Source organism: Callithrix jacchus, chromosome 14 (genome assembly GCF_049354715.1).
Source record: "Callithrix jacchus isolate 240 chromosome 14, calJac240_pri, whole genome shotgun sequence".
NCBI classification, from domain to species: domain Eukaryota; kingdom Metazoa; phylum Chordata; class Mammalia; order Primates; family Cebidae; genus Callithrix; species Callithrix jacchus.
The window spans coordinates 73,131,540-73,148,476 of NC_133515.1; the positions used below are offsets into that span (position 1 = coordinate 73,131,540).

The 16,937-nt window shown below is 41.0% G+C and overlaps 1 long non-coding RNA gene across 3 annotated transcripts in view; it reads left to right on the forward strand.

Annotated features, from left to right (window-relative positions):
• LOC118147347 (uncharacterized) overlaps positions 1-16,937 on the forward strand; it is a 383,457-nt gene that overhangs the window by 161,625 nt on the left and 204,895 nt on the right. The window lies entirely within an intron of this gene.

A 16,937-nucleotide genomic window follows, 5' to 3' on the forward strand; every position in this document is an offset into this window, starting at 1 on the left:
AGCTTTTACTCAGCTATTGCCCCCACCACAGTAACTTGTCTTTCCTTTCCCTTTAGAGAAATTGTGTAAAACCTATGGTATCCACAATGGATGGCTATTTGATAGCTTAATCTGGCTTGGACATGCAAAGATTTACTAAATGACTGTTGAATATACGTAGAATGTCCAACACTAGCAAATTTGAGAAATTGCAGGTTGCATTCACACATTTTCTCTAATCCTAGAAGTAAAGGTCAACATTGTCTAAAACATGGTGGACTCTTTAGCAATGTCAATAAAGAGATGAAAGGTAGCAATGTTACAATTAACCAGAACACTTGACAGGAAATGAAGTGTGGAATGGAGGGCGCTTTATGTTATGAATAGGTGAATGTGAATAATGACAGCTAAAAATAACTTCAGGAAAAGAGTGGAATGACCAGTTTTAAAAAATCTTTATTTAAAAATAATTACAGATTTACTGGAAGATGTAAAGAAATGTACAAGGAGGTCTCATGCACTGTTTACCCAATCTTTTCACAATGTGAACATCTTGTATAACTGTAGTGTATAAGACACAGGAAATTAACACTGGTGTAATCCACAGGGCTTATTTAGATCTGACTGGTAAATATATGCACTACTTGTATCATGTGTATGTGTGTGTGTGTGTAGCTCCATTCAATTTTCTTTCTTTCTTTCTTTTTTTTTTTTTTTGAGACGGAGTCTTGTTCTGTTGCCAGGGTGGAGTACAGTGGTGTAATCTCGGCTCATTGCAAGCCTCCCAAGTTCAAGTGATTCTCCTGCTTCAGCCTCCCAAGTAGCTGGGACCTCTCAAGTAGCTGGTGCATAGGCATGCACCACCACACCCAGCTAATTTTTATATTAGTAGAGTCAGGATTTCACCATGTTGGCCAGGATGGTCTCAATCTCTTGACCTCATGATCTGCCTGCCTTGGCCTCCCAAAGTGCTGGGATGACAGGTGTGAACCACCACACCCAGCCTCTTTTTCTTTTTTATGCAAAAATTTTTTTTTGTAGAGATGGGGTCTTGTTATGTTGCCCAGGCTGATCTTGAACTCCTAGCCTCAAGCCATCCTCCTACCTCAACCTCTCAAAGTGCTAGTGTTGCAGGTGTGAGCCACCACGTCTGGACTCCATGCAATTTTCTTACAGGTGTAATATCATATAACCATTGTCATAATTAGTTTATGTAACTTTTTGGTCACCACCAGACTCCCTTGTTTTAAAGCTACACCCATTTCCTGCCCCATCTTTAACCCTGTCAACCACTAATGGATCTTTCACCTGTATGATTAGGTCATTTCATAAATGTTATGTAAATGGAATCATGCAGTGTGTATTCCTTGACAGTGCCATTTTTCACTTAGCATAACTTCTTGAGGCTCATCCAGGTTGCTGTGTGGATCAAGACTTTATTCCTTTTTATTGCTGAGTCATATTTCATGGCATGGATGCGCTACAGTGTAACCAGTCATGTATTGAAGGGTGTGTGGGTAGCTTTTGGCTATTACAAATAAAGTTATTATAACATCCATGTGCACATCTCTGTGTGAAGATACACTTTCATTCCTCTGGGACATAGGCTCAAGAGTTCAATTGCTGGGTTATACGGTGAGTCTATTTTTAGTTTTAAAAGGAAATGCAAAACTACTTTCCAGAGTTGTTCTACCATTTTACATTCTCACCTGGGATTCAGTTTCTCTGCATCCTCACCTGAACTTGATGTTACCAATGTTTTTTATTTTAGCCATTCTGATAGGTGTAGTTGTATCTCATAGTAGCCTTGATTTGCATTTTTCTGATGGCAAATGGTGTTAAATGGTGTCAACTTGCTTAATGGCAATGGTGTTAAAGACCTTTTCATGTGCCTCTTTGCCATCTGTGTATCTTCTCTGCAATGCCTGTGAATGTCCTTTCACCATTCTTAGGTCAGATTGTTTGCTTTTATAATTGTAAGCTTTGAGAGTTCTTTGTATATTCTAGATACAAGTCCTTTGTCAGATGTGTGATTTGCAAATACTTTCTCCCAGTCTATGGTTTATCTTTTCATTCTCTTAATAGGTTCTTTTACAGAGCAAAAGTTTTAAATTTTGTTAAAGTCCAATTTAGCGTACGGAATTTTGCTGTCAAGGATATGATCCATTTTACATTTTTACATGTTAAGGATATAAAAGAGATCATTAGAGATGGGGGAATGTAGACAGTTATAATGCTATTTCAACAGTCCAATTTGAAAGGGCTGAAGTGTCAGTATAGCTGGGGGCAAAGGTAATAGACCTAAGAGAGCTTCATGATCAGTATCATATGGAAAGGGTGGGGGTACCAGGTGACATTTAGGGTCCTGGTTTACACAATTGTGTGAATAGTCTTCCTATTAACTGGGACTGTTATATGAGAGAAGAGCACATCTGGAGGATGGGGCCATGGTGGCTAAAACCTGAGATTAGACACAATGAGCTTCCTGTGCTTGTGGGACTTTCTGGGAGAAAATACTTAGTGGACAGTTAGAGAGGTGGGTCCAGACCTTAGGTGAATGTTCAGAACTGAGGACGCAGACCTGGACCTCACTGGGACTCAGGTGTGCTTGAAGTCATGGAAGTAAATGGACCACAGGGGAAGGATGAGCTATATATGTTTCAATTCTGCATGAGAAAGTAGAAGACAAGAGGTAGATTCAATGGATGATGTTGAAAATCTGAAAACTATTCCAAGGTTAAGAAATTCCTTGTTACTTTCCCTTACCAAGAAACTATGGAGATTTGGGCAAGTGAGAATCTTTCAGTAGAGCGTTAAGTGTCTTCCTTTGGAAAGCAGAGTCAGGGAATGATTTAAATTTATTTATTATTGAGGTGTTGAACCTTCCATATATGAGAGTAAAGTCACCAGATCGATTCCTGACATTCACTGCCAATATTCTGTAACCCATCTTTTTATTCCAAACTTACCACAAAGGAATGGAGTTTAGCATCCTATTTAGTTTGGAATGAGAGGAAATCATTTCAGTTTGCTGCTTCTACATAATGCCACATGAAGCAAATACAAGATAATGAAAAAGAAAAGTTAAAAACTGTAATAGCTAATGGAAATAGGTATTTGAAGATCAGCTTTTGATCAGCATGTAATATCTAAGTCTTTAATTTTTAAAATGTTCAAGCACAGTGATTTATTTTCTTGCTGTGAGAGAATGAAAGTGAAAGATTGAAATTCTTTTAAAATGAAATACTGCTGCCTGTGGTCTCGTAAAATAATGGCACTATGTTCTCAAGCTGGAAGCCCGCCTTGTCTTTAGAGATGCACGCTGTGTTTATAGGAAAAGAAAATATGCAGGGAGGAATGTACCCCACTGTATATAAAAGGGATTTGGCGGGGTTTTGTTCTTAGAGTCATGGCCAAAAAGGCTTGAAGGTTCTAACAATGATAGTTGGATTCACGGGTGCAGCAGGTTTTCCCAGCCACTAGCTCATAGACTCCTCGCTGCCCTCCCTCTCTGGTTTCCTCACACAGGGTTCCTTTGCACGTGGATCCCCACCAGCTGATTGCTATCAGGCTAAAAAGAGTGTTCGGCTAGAAACAAAAACTCCTTTTGAGTATGACACCTTACAAGGAGGAAAGGAGGTGCTAAAATGTGAGCAATCTGTCAGGGTCTCCAGGTAGACGGGAGTGAGAGGAAGCGGAGATGCGGACTATGGCCAGCAGGTGGCAGTGTGAGCACACGTCAAGACAGACACCCCCATTCCTGAGGACCAGGACCTGCCGCTGGTTCTGCATATGTTGAAGGTAGATTTCCAGAGTCCTGCCTCCCACCTTTCAAGTCCTGGGCAAATGCTGTGAAAGCTTTTCCACTGGATAATTTATAGGAACATCACTTTGCTCTCTTCTTTCCAGTGGCTTGTTTTGAAAGGCTGAGCTCTTTTAATAAATGAGCAACCTACACCATATGAAGGGAAATAAAACGCTTTATAGCCATTTGATGGCAAGTGTTTGTCTGCCTTAAGCACGCCAGTGGCAGAAAGATAAAATAAGGACAAGGTCGTGGTTTTGATCTCTGCTGAGCCCAATTAGCTTTGTTCTATAGTGTGCCCAAGGGCCTCACCTTAAATATGTTTAACCACCTGGAAATGCTTGTTTTGCATATGGGGGTCAATGCTGAAGTATTGCTCAGTCAATACCTAGGATTAATAAAAGGAGATTAGCTTCAGAGTCATGCAGACCTGAGTCCAAATCCCTGCTCTATCACTCACTAGCTGGGCAGCCTCAGGTAGGTCACTCTCTCGGGATCTTTCTTCCCATCTCTGTAGATTCTGTGATGAAGGTGATAGACAGTATACATGAAATGGCTGGCAGACAGTAAGTACTCAGCCAAGGGTAGCTAGAAATAATAATGCTAACATCCATTGACTCTTCCCGTGACAATTCACCTGGATTCTTTTACACCAAGGAAAACCTGGTTTTGTTCTCATGTCCTTTGAAAGTACAGTTGACTCTTTGCTTCAGTGGATCATCTAGTTTAGAATGTTATTCTTTATCTCCATGCTGGTCTCAGGCTACAGAGTGGAGACTGAGACAGAGGAGTGTTTGGGAATAGAAAGAACAGGTTAAGTTAACATTGTTCTCAAATCACTGCTTTTCGTAGCCAAATATAAGTGACTTTTAGGTGATAACCTGTTCCCCTTGTCTGCCCTAGAACAATAGGAAATAGATAAGTGAGATGACTTCTCCAAGAGAAGATCCCCAAGAGTTCCTTCTCTTCATCACTCACACACATGGTTATTTAGATGGAACCCCCACCTTCTGATTCATTTCATGCTGCCCCATGAAGACCTACATGGAGCCTCATCTCTGTTGGTTGTTCCACCATCCTCCAGGTTTGCAAGGCAGGTTCAAAGGAACTATGCTTGACATCTCACTTCTCTCTGTGTTTTGCCTCATCATCAAATATTGTCTGTTTTTTCTCTAAAACATCTCTCAAACCTGTCTCCTATTTTATTATTATCTGTATTTGCACTCTTTTGTTCTATGTGAAAAGAATTTCTTTTGGATTTCTACAGGGACCTTCCATTTGGTATACCTGCATTCACTCCATCCCTTCCCATTTCCACTCAGAAGTTAGAGTGAAGTTTTGGCCACGGTACTGTCTGAAGGCAGGACTGTTCATGTTTTCTCTGAAAGCTTAGAAGCACTTTTCCTTTACTAGCTATTTTTTATGCAGGACATGAGTGGGGGGAATAGGCCTTGCTATGCTGGCAACACACGGAAGCATCACCCTGGTGTCAAAAAGCTCACATTCTTGGGGAGAGATGGCCATATAAACAATGCTTATATGGCTGCATAAAAATGCAACAAAGCACTGTATCATATTGCTGGGTACAGGAGGAGGTAAGCAGGCCCTAGCTGATGTGTGGGTGGAGGAAAAAGAGGCCTTCAGGAGGCCTGCATGGAAGCTTCTCTTCACGGATATTCGTGTAGAGATCTGGACTCCAGGCTTGGGAAAAAGACTCTGTCATCTTGAAATTTACAGTCTAGGGGGCAAGGTCATTAAGTAAAAATTGTACAAATACCTACACACATAAGGAATTATTACCGATCGTAATTAATGCTATGAAGGGAAAGAGTAGGTTACTTAAGGAAGAATAAAAGGGCCATGGTTTTGTTGGGGGTCATTAGATAAGGTTCCCCAGAGGAGGTGGCCATGAGCCAAGTCAGGAGACTGACCGGGGGGTGCTCTGCAGAGGACCAGAGTGTAAGACAGCATTCCCTGCAGCAGGGGCTGGTGCCCGTGAAATGGGAAAGGGCTCAGGGTTCAAGGAGATGCAGGCTGGTCGGTGTGGCTGGAGCACAGGGAGCCAGGGCAGGATATGAAGGGTGATATCAGGCAGGTGTTGAGGCCTTGGTCGGGGGCTGGATTGGACTCAAGTGTAATGGCAGGAGAGCCCCTGAAGGTTTTAAGAAAGAGAGTGTCAATGATGGGCTTTGTGTATGTAGTTTAGAGAATGGATTGGAGAAAGACAGAAAGGAGAGTGGAGAGAGCAGTTGGGGGATTCAGTTAGGATCCGAGTGGGGCATGAAGGTGGGTGGGCTGTGGCTCCTCAGAGGGATTTGCACAAGTGGACATGGTTGGATTGGAAAGACCAGGCCAAGGAAACAGAATGTCCAAAACGAAGAGGCAAGAGAAAAGGTGGCGTGGCAGAGGAACTGGCTCTGAGAGGAGCAGAGGCTTTCAGGAGAGTGCTGGGCAGTTAGCCAGAGGAAAGTGCAAGGGACACATGTTGGTGCCCACAGCCTATGCCAAGGAGATGGGACCTTTCTCAAAGGTGGAGCTACCATGTGCTTGAAACAGGGCTTCGTAAGATGAGCCCTGCCTCGTAGAAAGAGCTCTCTTGGGATACTCTAAGGAGGCACAGAGGGAGGAGACTAGAGTTATATGGTTGTTGAAATAGTCCAGGGACATGAAGAAATGGTGTTTTGTTTCCCTAATAGTTGTCAGCCATGATGACTGTCATTTATCGAATGCCTGTCACGTGCTGCTGCTGTGCCAGGCATTTGACCTCTGTCATTTTTAATCTTCCTCCCTGGATTTTCTATCACAGTTCCTCAAAACAGGGATTAGAACTGGTATGAGTGAGCACTGGGGGAGCAGAATGCTTCCATGAAGCCTCCTGGCACCTGAAAGGTGGTGTTTTGTTGCTATTTTCAATAAAGAAACTAAAGTTCTTTGATGAAGTAGCTTTTCCAAAGGTGACAGAGCTGAACACATTGCAAAAGTGGGATTTGAACTGTTGTCTTTCTGATTCCCCAATTCATGTTTTTCCATTATATCAAATAGTTCCTTCTGTCTCTAGTAAAACCCATGGTGGTAAAATGCAGTGATTAATATATTTGACTGCCCTATAGGAATGTGAACTTACTGAAGACAATGACTGTATTATTAATTGCCACCCCCTTCCCCAGTGCCAAGCCCTGTAAATGTTTGTTGACTGAAAGAACCTATCAAGTCCAGGCGTGGTGACCCATGCCTGAAATCCCAGCACTTTAAGAGGCCAAGGTGGTGGATCACGAGATCAGAAGTTCAAGATCAGCTTGGCCAGCATGGTGAAACCCCGTCTCTATGAAAAATACAAAAAATTAGCCAGGTGTGGTGGCATGTGCCTGTAATCCCAGTTACCCGGGAGGCTAAGGCAGGAGAATTGCTTGAACCCGGGAGTTGGAGGTTGTAGTGAGCTGAGATCAAGCCATGTCACTCCAGCCTGCACCACAGAGTGAGACTCCATCTCAAAAAACAAAACAAAGCAAAACAAAACAAAAACCTATCAAATGGGATGGCAGTTCTCCTATTAGGAATATGAAGTCCTCTTTTGTTCCATTGCCTGCATGACGGCTCTGTCTTTTCCTCTGAAAAGCATCACGAGGGGACAGCTGCCCTCCGGTGTCTACATCTTTGTACTAGTGTCACCAGCCACTATAGGTTTGGGGAATATAAACAGAGGAGAAAGACCCCAACCTCCCTCTGTGCCCCCTTTAAATTTCTTACTCACACTTACGCTCAGCTTCTCCAAGTCCTCATGCCCTCATTCATGGACCTTCACTCTGAAGCATTGGCAGGGCTGATAACTGGAGAATCAGAGTGTAGATTCACTGAGAGGCCATGGATTACAGCCACCTAACGGAGTCTGAGAATTAGGCACACACCTCACTACAGAGAAGCAGGGTCATTGAAAGAAGAGATGCTGGCTGTGCAGCCAGTTGAAATGCATCCTGCATAACACCAACATTTTCCCGCAGCACTATAACAGTAGGTTTTAATTATGTAGTAATAAAAAAACGAAGAAACAGCAGTAAAATTACAGTCCATTTCTATGAGTGGTTAGTCCAATAGCTAAAATCCATAAATTACTTAAAACAAATAGTTCAATTTAAATCAGAGTGTTTGTCGAGCATGTGTTGGGTAAGATCTAACAGCATTTTTTATGACCACTTTGTTGCTATGGTTAAGTAGTATGTCTCTGAGTTGGGGATGGAGTGGCGGAGCCCAGACTGGGCCTAAAATGGAATTGGAGCATGTGGGAGGGTCTGGGAGTGAGAAACCCCAAGCCCTGGGGCCATGTAAAGGGGTCTGACTGATTTGCAGGGCTGGCTGAAGGTCTTCCTTGACTCCTCCATGCTCCAGAGCCCTGGCAAGGGAGGGGAGCGCTGTACTGGTGGCCAGGCACAGAGGGGAGAGGGCACTAGCTGGGCATGAGGCTGGGGATCCCAGCTTGTTGTCTCTCTCAGAACACAACATGTTGGTATCGAGAGACTCCACTATTGCAAGGAGGGCACTGGCTGTTGGAAGCAAAGCATTCTACTTCCCAGTGATGGCAGTTCCAAGTCCCCTTTTGAAGAGCCACAGTGGTAAATCCAGGTTTTTATGAAAACTGAAGCTTGTAGAATTTGGAAAAAAGAGTTATGAAACATCTTATTTATTTATTTTTTGACAAATTTTATAAAAATGAATGACTGTGTGAATACCTTGCTAGGGTTTACATGAAATTCTTTGAAATCAGGTACTAGACAAGGATGCCCTTTCTCACCACTCCTATTGAATATAGAATTGGGAGTTCTAACCAGAGCAATCAGGCGAGAAAAAGAAATAAAGGGTATTAAATTAGAAAAAAGGAAGTCAAATTGTCTCTGTTTGCAGACGACATGATTGTATATTTAGAAGACCCTCATCTCAGTCCCAAATCTCCTGAAACAGATAAGCAACTTCAGCAAAGTCTCAGGATACAAAATCAATGTGCAGAAATTACAAGCGTTCCTATACACCAATAACAGACTTAAAGAGAGTCAAATCCAAAACGAACTGCCATTCATAATTGCTACAAAGAGAATAAAATACCGAGGAATACAACTAACAAAGGATGTAAACAACCTCTTCAAGGAGAAAACCACTGCTCAAGGAAATAAGAGAGGACACAAACAGATGCAAAAACATTCCATGCTCATGGTTAGGAAGAATCAATATTGTGAAAATGGCCACACTGCCCAAAGTAATTTATAGATTCAGCGCTATCCCCAACAAGCTACCTATGACGCTCTTCACAGAACTGAAAAGAAAAAAAAACCCAACACCTTAAACTTCATACAGAACCAAAAGAGAGCCTGCATAGCCAAGTCAATTCTAAGCAAAAAGAAAGCTAGAGGCATCATGCTAGCTGACTTCACACTATACTTCAAGGCTACAGTAATCAAAATAGCATGGTACTGGTACCAAAACAGAGATATAGACCAATGGAACAGAACAGAGACCTCAGAGGCAATGCCACACATCTACAAACATCTGACAAAGCTGACAAAAGCAATGGGGAAAGGAGTCCTTTTTTAATAAGTGGTGTTGGGAAAACTGGCTAGCCATGTGCAGAAAGCAGGAACTGGACCCCTTCCTGACACCTTACACTAAAATTAACTCCAGATGGATTAAAGACTTAAACATAAGACCTAACACCATAAAAACCCTAGAAGAAAACCTAGGTAAAACCATTCAGGACATAGGCATAGGCAAGAATTTCATGACCAAAACACCAAAAACATTGGCAACAAAAGCCAAAATAGACATATGGGATCTAATTAAACTCCAGAGTTTCTGCACAGCAAAAGAAGCAATCATTAAAGTGAACCTACAACCAACAGAATGGGGAAATTTTTTGCAATCTACCCATCTGACAAAGGGCTAATATCCAGAATCTACAAAGAACTAAAACAAATTTACTAGAAAAAACCACATCCATTCAAAAGTGGGTGAAGGATATGAAAAGACACTTTTCTAAAGAAGACTTATATGAGGCCAACACACATGAAAAAATGCTTATCGTCACTGGTCATTAGAGAAATGCAAATCAAAATCACATTGAGATACCATATTACACCAGTTAGAATGGCAAGCATTAAAAAATCTGGAGACAACAGATGCTGGAGAGGATGTGGAGAAATAGGAACACTTTTACACTGTTGGTAGGAGTGTAAATTAGTTCAACCAATGGAGAAGACAGTGTGGCATTTCCTCAAGGACCCCTAAATAGAAATTCCATTTGACCCAGCAATCCCATTACTGGGTGTATGTCCAAAGGATTATAAATTGTTCTATTATAAAGGCACATGCACACATATGTTCATTGCAGCACTGTTTACAGTAGCAAAGACCTGGAACCAACCCAAATGCCCATCAATGATAGACTGGACAGGGAAAATATGGCACATTTACACCATGGAATACTATGCAGCCATAAAAAACGATGAGTTTGTGTCCTTTGTAAGGACATGGATGAACCTGGAAACCATCATTCTCAGCAAACTGACACAAGAACAGAAAACCAAACATTGCATGCTGTCACTCATAGGCGGGTGTTGAACAATAAGAACACATGGACACAGGGAGGGGAGCATCATATACTGGGGTCTGTTGTGGGGGACTAGGGGTGGAAGTATGGGATGTAGAGAGTTGGGGAGGGATAACATGGGGAGAAATGCCAGATATAGGTGATGGGGGTGGAGGCAGCAAACCACATTGCCATGTATGTACCTATGCAACAATCCTGCATGTTCTTCACATGTACTGCAGAACCTAAAGTGCAATAAAATAGAAAAAGAAAAAATTTACCTTTATCTATGAACCTGGGGGCCTACACGATTCCAAGATGCATAGCAATGTAAAGATTTTTATTAATCTCATGCAGCCAACAAACCACATGGCAGACAACTAGAGCTGCACCTCCAGACTGTCACTCACTAAGTTCTATACATTTGATCAGATTGGCTAATGGCCAATGACCATTCATTCAGCACCATGGCTAGTGCTTTGTTGCTTAAGTTCTTCCCAACATAATGTGAACCTTTAACGTCTTTAAATGACAGGGAGTGGGGTGGAGGGAACAATTCCTTAAAAGAAGGTCATATAACTGTAGCTGCAAACTCTGCCCTCTGCTGGGGGATGCTTGTCTTTTTCTTATGAGATGTCGCCATCCTGTGATGGTGCCCGCCCCATGGTGGCACTGGAAAATTCCTGGCTTTCTTGGACACCCTGGCACATGGGTCTTTCCTTACAATGAGCATCAGTGACTCCAGGCACTCAGGATTATATAGATCCTATTCCCTAACTATGACATCTTATAAGAGTAATGTGGGGCCATGATAAAATGCAGATTCCTGGAGCTTGTTCTAGCCCTCCCGGAACAGAAGCTCCAGGGGAGCCTGTGGATTTGTACTTCCAACAAGTATGTTAGGTGTTTCTTGAAATCAAGTTATTAAGGGAATCAGTGAACCAAAGGAAAGATGAAACATGCTCTAAGGTAATCAGGGGTTGTGAGTTTTTACTGGGTTAACTAATTGAATAGAGAGCAAAAGAGTGAGGGGCAAAATGTTCCTAATAGTGAGTGGCAGGAAAAAATAAAGCCATGTGACTGTGTATTTATTATGTGCCAGTGGCTGCACTAAGCATCTTTATGCATTTCATTTAGTGCTCCCTACAGATCTTTGAGGAAGAACCATTTTTATCCCCACTTTAGAGGTAAAAATTCCCATTTCAGTGGGAACATAGTGTCAGGGATGTTAATTAACTTTTCCAAGTCACATAGCTGGTAAAGGGTACAGTCCAGATTGGAACCAAGACAGCAGGATCTGAGAGCCCCATGTTCTTTCCTCTGTGCTGCACAGACTGAACTATTGCCTAATCCTGGAGAATCTTCAATGTCCAACACTGGGGTTGAGTGAGGAGTTCAGAATCCTTCCCTAGCTGCAATAGTAGCTGCCTGCAAAGGCGCTGTGGGTGCTGCTCAACATTTAGGGCACTCAGGCTGCCTTGGTGGTCAGAAGCAGTGACTTGGAAGCTCACAAGCATGTGACTGTGCCTTGGTGTGGGACATGGTGGGGCTCCCCGAGGAGTCAGTTGCATTGATGCCCTTGGCCACTTAACAGTGTGAGAAGCAGTGATGTGGGTGGCGGTGTCTGCCAACCCACTTAGTGAGGAGGGTTGCTTATGGTGTTGCACAGTGGCTGAGAGTGGGCTTGAGAGTCACATGGCCTAGGGCTGACCCATGTGGCTGAATAAACCCCTTGTTCATTGTGTTACTGTGCTTGTTTTCTGTTGATGCTGTAGCAGTTGATATAAATTTACCCCCATTTGTGATCTCATAGTTCTGAGGTTCAGACATTAGGGGAAAGTGTGGCTGAGCAGCAACCCATACTCAGATGTTGGCTAGGCTGGGCACTGACGGAGGCTTAGGGGAAGAATCCACTTGTAGCCTCATTCAGGTTGTTGGCTGAATTCAGTTCTTGACCGTTGTTGGACTGATGTCCTTGTTTACCTGACATGTGTTCTCTTCTTCAGACCACAAAGGGCATGTTGAATCCTTCTCGTTCCTTGAGTCTCTGACTTCCTCTTCTACTACTGGCCAGGAAAAGATCTCTGCTATTAAGGGCTCATGTGAATAGATTTAGATTCAACTGATTATATAAGACAATCTCTTTAAGTTCAACAGATTAATAACATTAAGTACATCTGCCATGTAATTTTGTAATGATGCAGATAAATTCACAGGAGTAACACCAGGGGAAGAGGTCATAGGGGCAAAAATTCTGCATATCACAGTGGTCTTGGGCAAGATCTCTTGGACTTAGTGGCCCCCAAAACACTAGTATTATAGATGTATGATATTTACAGAAACCAAGATTCAAAATTTTTTTTTTGCCATAATATAAGGAGTTACATATTAGTCTGGAATTCTGTGCTGCACTAAAAGATGGCATATATTTTCCAAATGATGACTTGAAGGCTAAGAATGAGCTCAAATAATTTCTTTAGGAAAATCTGCTACGATAATATCTGGAAACAGCAGGAGCCATTTATTCTTCCCCAGCCTTCATCCACCCTCCCACCTCCTCACACACCATGTTGTTTGAACGTTTTTGAAAACCTTTTTTTTTTTTTTTTTTTAAATTCTGGAGTCCAAAGCTAATAGACATCATTAGACAGCAATAATGCCAGGCCACGTTTTAGTGTTTTTTTTTTTTCCCCAGGAAAAGCATACCTCTGAGCAATGTCACTTATAGAGAGTATTTGAACCAATCCCTAATTTGAAGAAAATAAATACCTTAAGAAATAACACAGATACCGTATAATTTTCCAGTCAAAAACTGTCAAACAGAAGTTCTCATCTACTGCAATATTTTTTTCACAGTAATTCACTCAAAAGTACTTCTCTTCCACTGTGCCCTTTGCAAAAACACATTGTAATTCCCACTCTCCTGTAAGTTATTGGAAATAGATGTGGTCTTTCATTCTGTATGCTCTGCAAAGAACGTTTTAGCATTGAACAATTACAATAAAGATGGAAAAATGAGACATTAAATCAGTTCCACTGTTTCTAATATTTAACTATGCCTTTTTTTTAAAGGTTGGCAAGCTTTATATGCATGGAGAACAAAGAAGGGCCTTAATTTTTCTGAGTACAAAAGAGTGGGAAAAATCTATTTTTAATTAGCTCAGACAGATAGAAATGATGGGAGCAATGAGGTCTGTGTATTTTGTTTACATTGTTTTTCCAGTTGCACAGGGATAAATGACCTTGAATTCAGCATAATAGATGAAACTTTTAATCAACTTTTATATGGACAATAGACTGATTTGAAAATTTGGCTAAGCATAATGTGCTGCCCAGGACCATATGTACCAGACAGTTTTTGCGGCCCATTAAGGGGCAAGTAGATGTTGGAAATACACTTACATTCTGCTGTTACTTCTGCACAGTTATCCCGTTTACAGTGAGTGTTTTATTGTTGTGAGAATTAGTTAGTCATGGGCCTAGGTATTGGTTTTAGAAAAAATTAGAAAATACCAATAAGCAAAAAAGAAGAAAAAATTTCCAGCTCACTGATAGCTTCTTTTTCTTTTTCTCATCACACACACACACACACACACACACACACACACACACACACAGACACACACAGACACACACACACACAGACACACACACTCTCTCTCTTCCAGATTTTAAAAATGCCTATGTAACTAAGTTACATCCTGTCATATATGTATGCATATGTGTGAATATATATAGACATAGATAATATATAAAATATATATGCACTTATAAGTCAAAGGCTAAAAGTCAGGTAGACTCCAGTTATTGGTTCGTGATGGTATTTTTAGATTTCCGCATTCAGAGTTCTAGGGATCTGTCTCCTGCTACAATCTGATTCCACGCTTTCAAAAGTCATTTCACTTATTTTCCACAATCTTCCCAGGCTGTGAAGCATCATTGATAGAAAAATAGACTGAGATTGGTTAAACCACTTAAGAAAAAGATCAGTCAAGACTACAATTGATACCCTTAACTCCAAGACCATTCTACTTCCTGTTACTTCACTCCCCTTCTCTGCCCGCAGAAAGGGAGTATTGTACAAATATTTGCATAATCCAGGGGTATAAATTTGCAGCTATAAGTTCTAGAGACCTAATGAATAGGATGGTGACCATAGTTAATAATAATGTATTATATACTGGAAATTCACTAAGTGAATCCATCTTATGTATTTGCACCACTCGAAAAGGTCGCTATGTGAGGATATGGATATGTTAATTAATTTGAATGTGGAAATCATTTCACAATGTGTATGCATATCAAAACATCACATTATATCTTGAAGCTACACAATTTTTGTCAATGATACCTCAAGAAAGCTGAAAAAAAGGTGGACATGCCTCCCCAAATATGAATAAGAAATGCCAAATTTGATCAGAACAGGCTTATGTGGAATTACAGATCTTAAATAGGAGAACTTAGAAAACATATTCAGTATTCATCAGAGTAATAATTTTGAAGTTTCCATAGGACTTCTAATATGCTAATAAGCTTTGGGAGACTTTAATGAAAGGCTTAAAATTAAAATAGTTGCATGTGTTATGAGACTGAGGAAACCTACTCTCAAATAAATAAAACTATAATAATTACATTCTTGTATTTCCCTCAGAAAACATTTAACTTCCCTGAATAGTGCCCAAGCCTGTTTTGAAAGCAGTCTTAAAAAAAAGTCCTGTACAACTCAAACATAAAAGTATCTTGAGCAAATTTCTTGAAACTTTTTTTAAAGTGAAAGAACATATGAGCCATGTACAAAAAGTAATTTCACACAAGAAATACAACTGTATTTAAGCTGCTAAATGAGAGGAGTGTTGCCCTTGAGAGGAGTTGCTAGGGAAGGATCTGTTTTTGTTGCTATCAGGCTTTTGTTACCTCAGCTAAATCTGAAATTCATCATACCATCAGGATCAGTTAATAAGGTACATTAGGAAAATGTTCCCATTACTTTATAGTCTCACTATCTGGTATTTGAGCAAAACCAAATATATTATTTATTTGGAACACCTATTTCAGTTGGCTCCAACTGACTTTTATATTTTAAAAAGAAACAACTGTAATCCCAGCACTTTGGGAGGCTGAGGTGAATGGATCACGAGGTCAAGAGATCGAGACCATCCTGGTCAACATGGTGAAACGCCGTCTCTACTAAAAATACAAAAAATTAGCTGGGCATGGTGGCGCGTGCCTGTAATCCCAGCTACTCAGGAGGCTGAAGCAGGAGAATTGCCTGAACCCGGGATGTGGAGGTTGCAGTGAGCCAAGATCGTGCCATTGCACTCCAGCCTGGGTAACAAGAGCGAAACTCCGTCTCAAAAAAAAAAAAAAAAAAAAAAGAAAAAGAAAAAAAGAAACAAGAACCACTCTTTGTGGTGGTGATTTGTAACCACAGAGGCTACTCAAAGTAGAGTGTACTGGGCCTGAAGACAGTTCTGAAACAGAAGCTCCAAAAATGTTCTGAACAAAGATTGCATTACCTGTGAGAATAAGTGACTGCACATTCCAAGTTGACTGCTTCGAAGGAGAGAAAACCATCATTTGGATGTTGAGTTACGGCATGTTACTCCAACTGGGAATTTTATTATCTCGTATGTTGATCTATCTGGGATATAAGATTTCTATTTTATTTATTTATTTATTTATTTTTATTTATTGAGGTGGAGTTTCGCTCTTGTTACCCAGGCTGGAGTGCAATGGCGCGATCTCGGCTCACCGCAACCTCCGCCTCCTGGGTTCAGGCAATTCTCCTGCCTCAACCTCCTGAGTAGCTGGGATTACAGGCACGCGCCACCATGCCCAGCTATTTTTTTTTGTAATTTTTAGTAGAGACGGGGTTTCACCTTGTTGACCAGGATGGTCTCGATCTGTTAACCTAGTGATCCACCCGCCTCGGCCTCCCAAAGTGCTGGGATTACAGGCTTTAGCCACCGCGCCCGGCCAATTTCTCTATTATTTATAACTGTCATGCTTTTCACCTGCTAAATCAACAATGAGAATTTCTTTGCTACTAGAAAATATATATAAGGAACTGTTCTTCTGGAAAAAGTATAATGGTTGAATAATTAAACAATGGGATTGTATTATAGCAATAGAGTTTTTGCTATGTTTAGGTAAAGAATCTGTGTTTTCTTTGCAAACATTAAAAGCTTGTAAGGGAGATACATCTAGAGAGTTAAAGTCATTCTATTTTTAATCTTTAAAGTTACTGTTAATAGACCTGTAGTTCCATACAAAATAGTAGAGAGACAAAGACAAATAGAAATAGAGAAGCAGATGAATGAATAGAGGATTAGAGAGGTGTCCTATTTTCTCCTTTGCCCACGCTGTCTCACAACATACATTTGACTATGCTGTTAAATGTAATCCCTTTTCTACTCGGCCAGAACAAAGTGTGGACCAAGGACTGATGTTAGGAGTATTTGATGGCAGTAGTAATAGTCAGGTTTTCTGAGCAGGAACTTGATATTCTTTTTTTTTTTTTTTTTTTCCAAGATGGAATTTTGCTCTCTTTACCCAGGCTGGAGTGCAATGGCGCAATCTCGG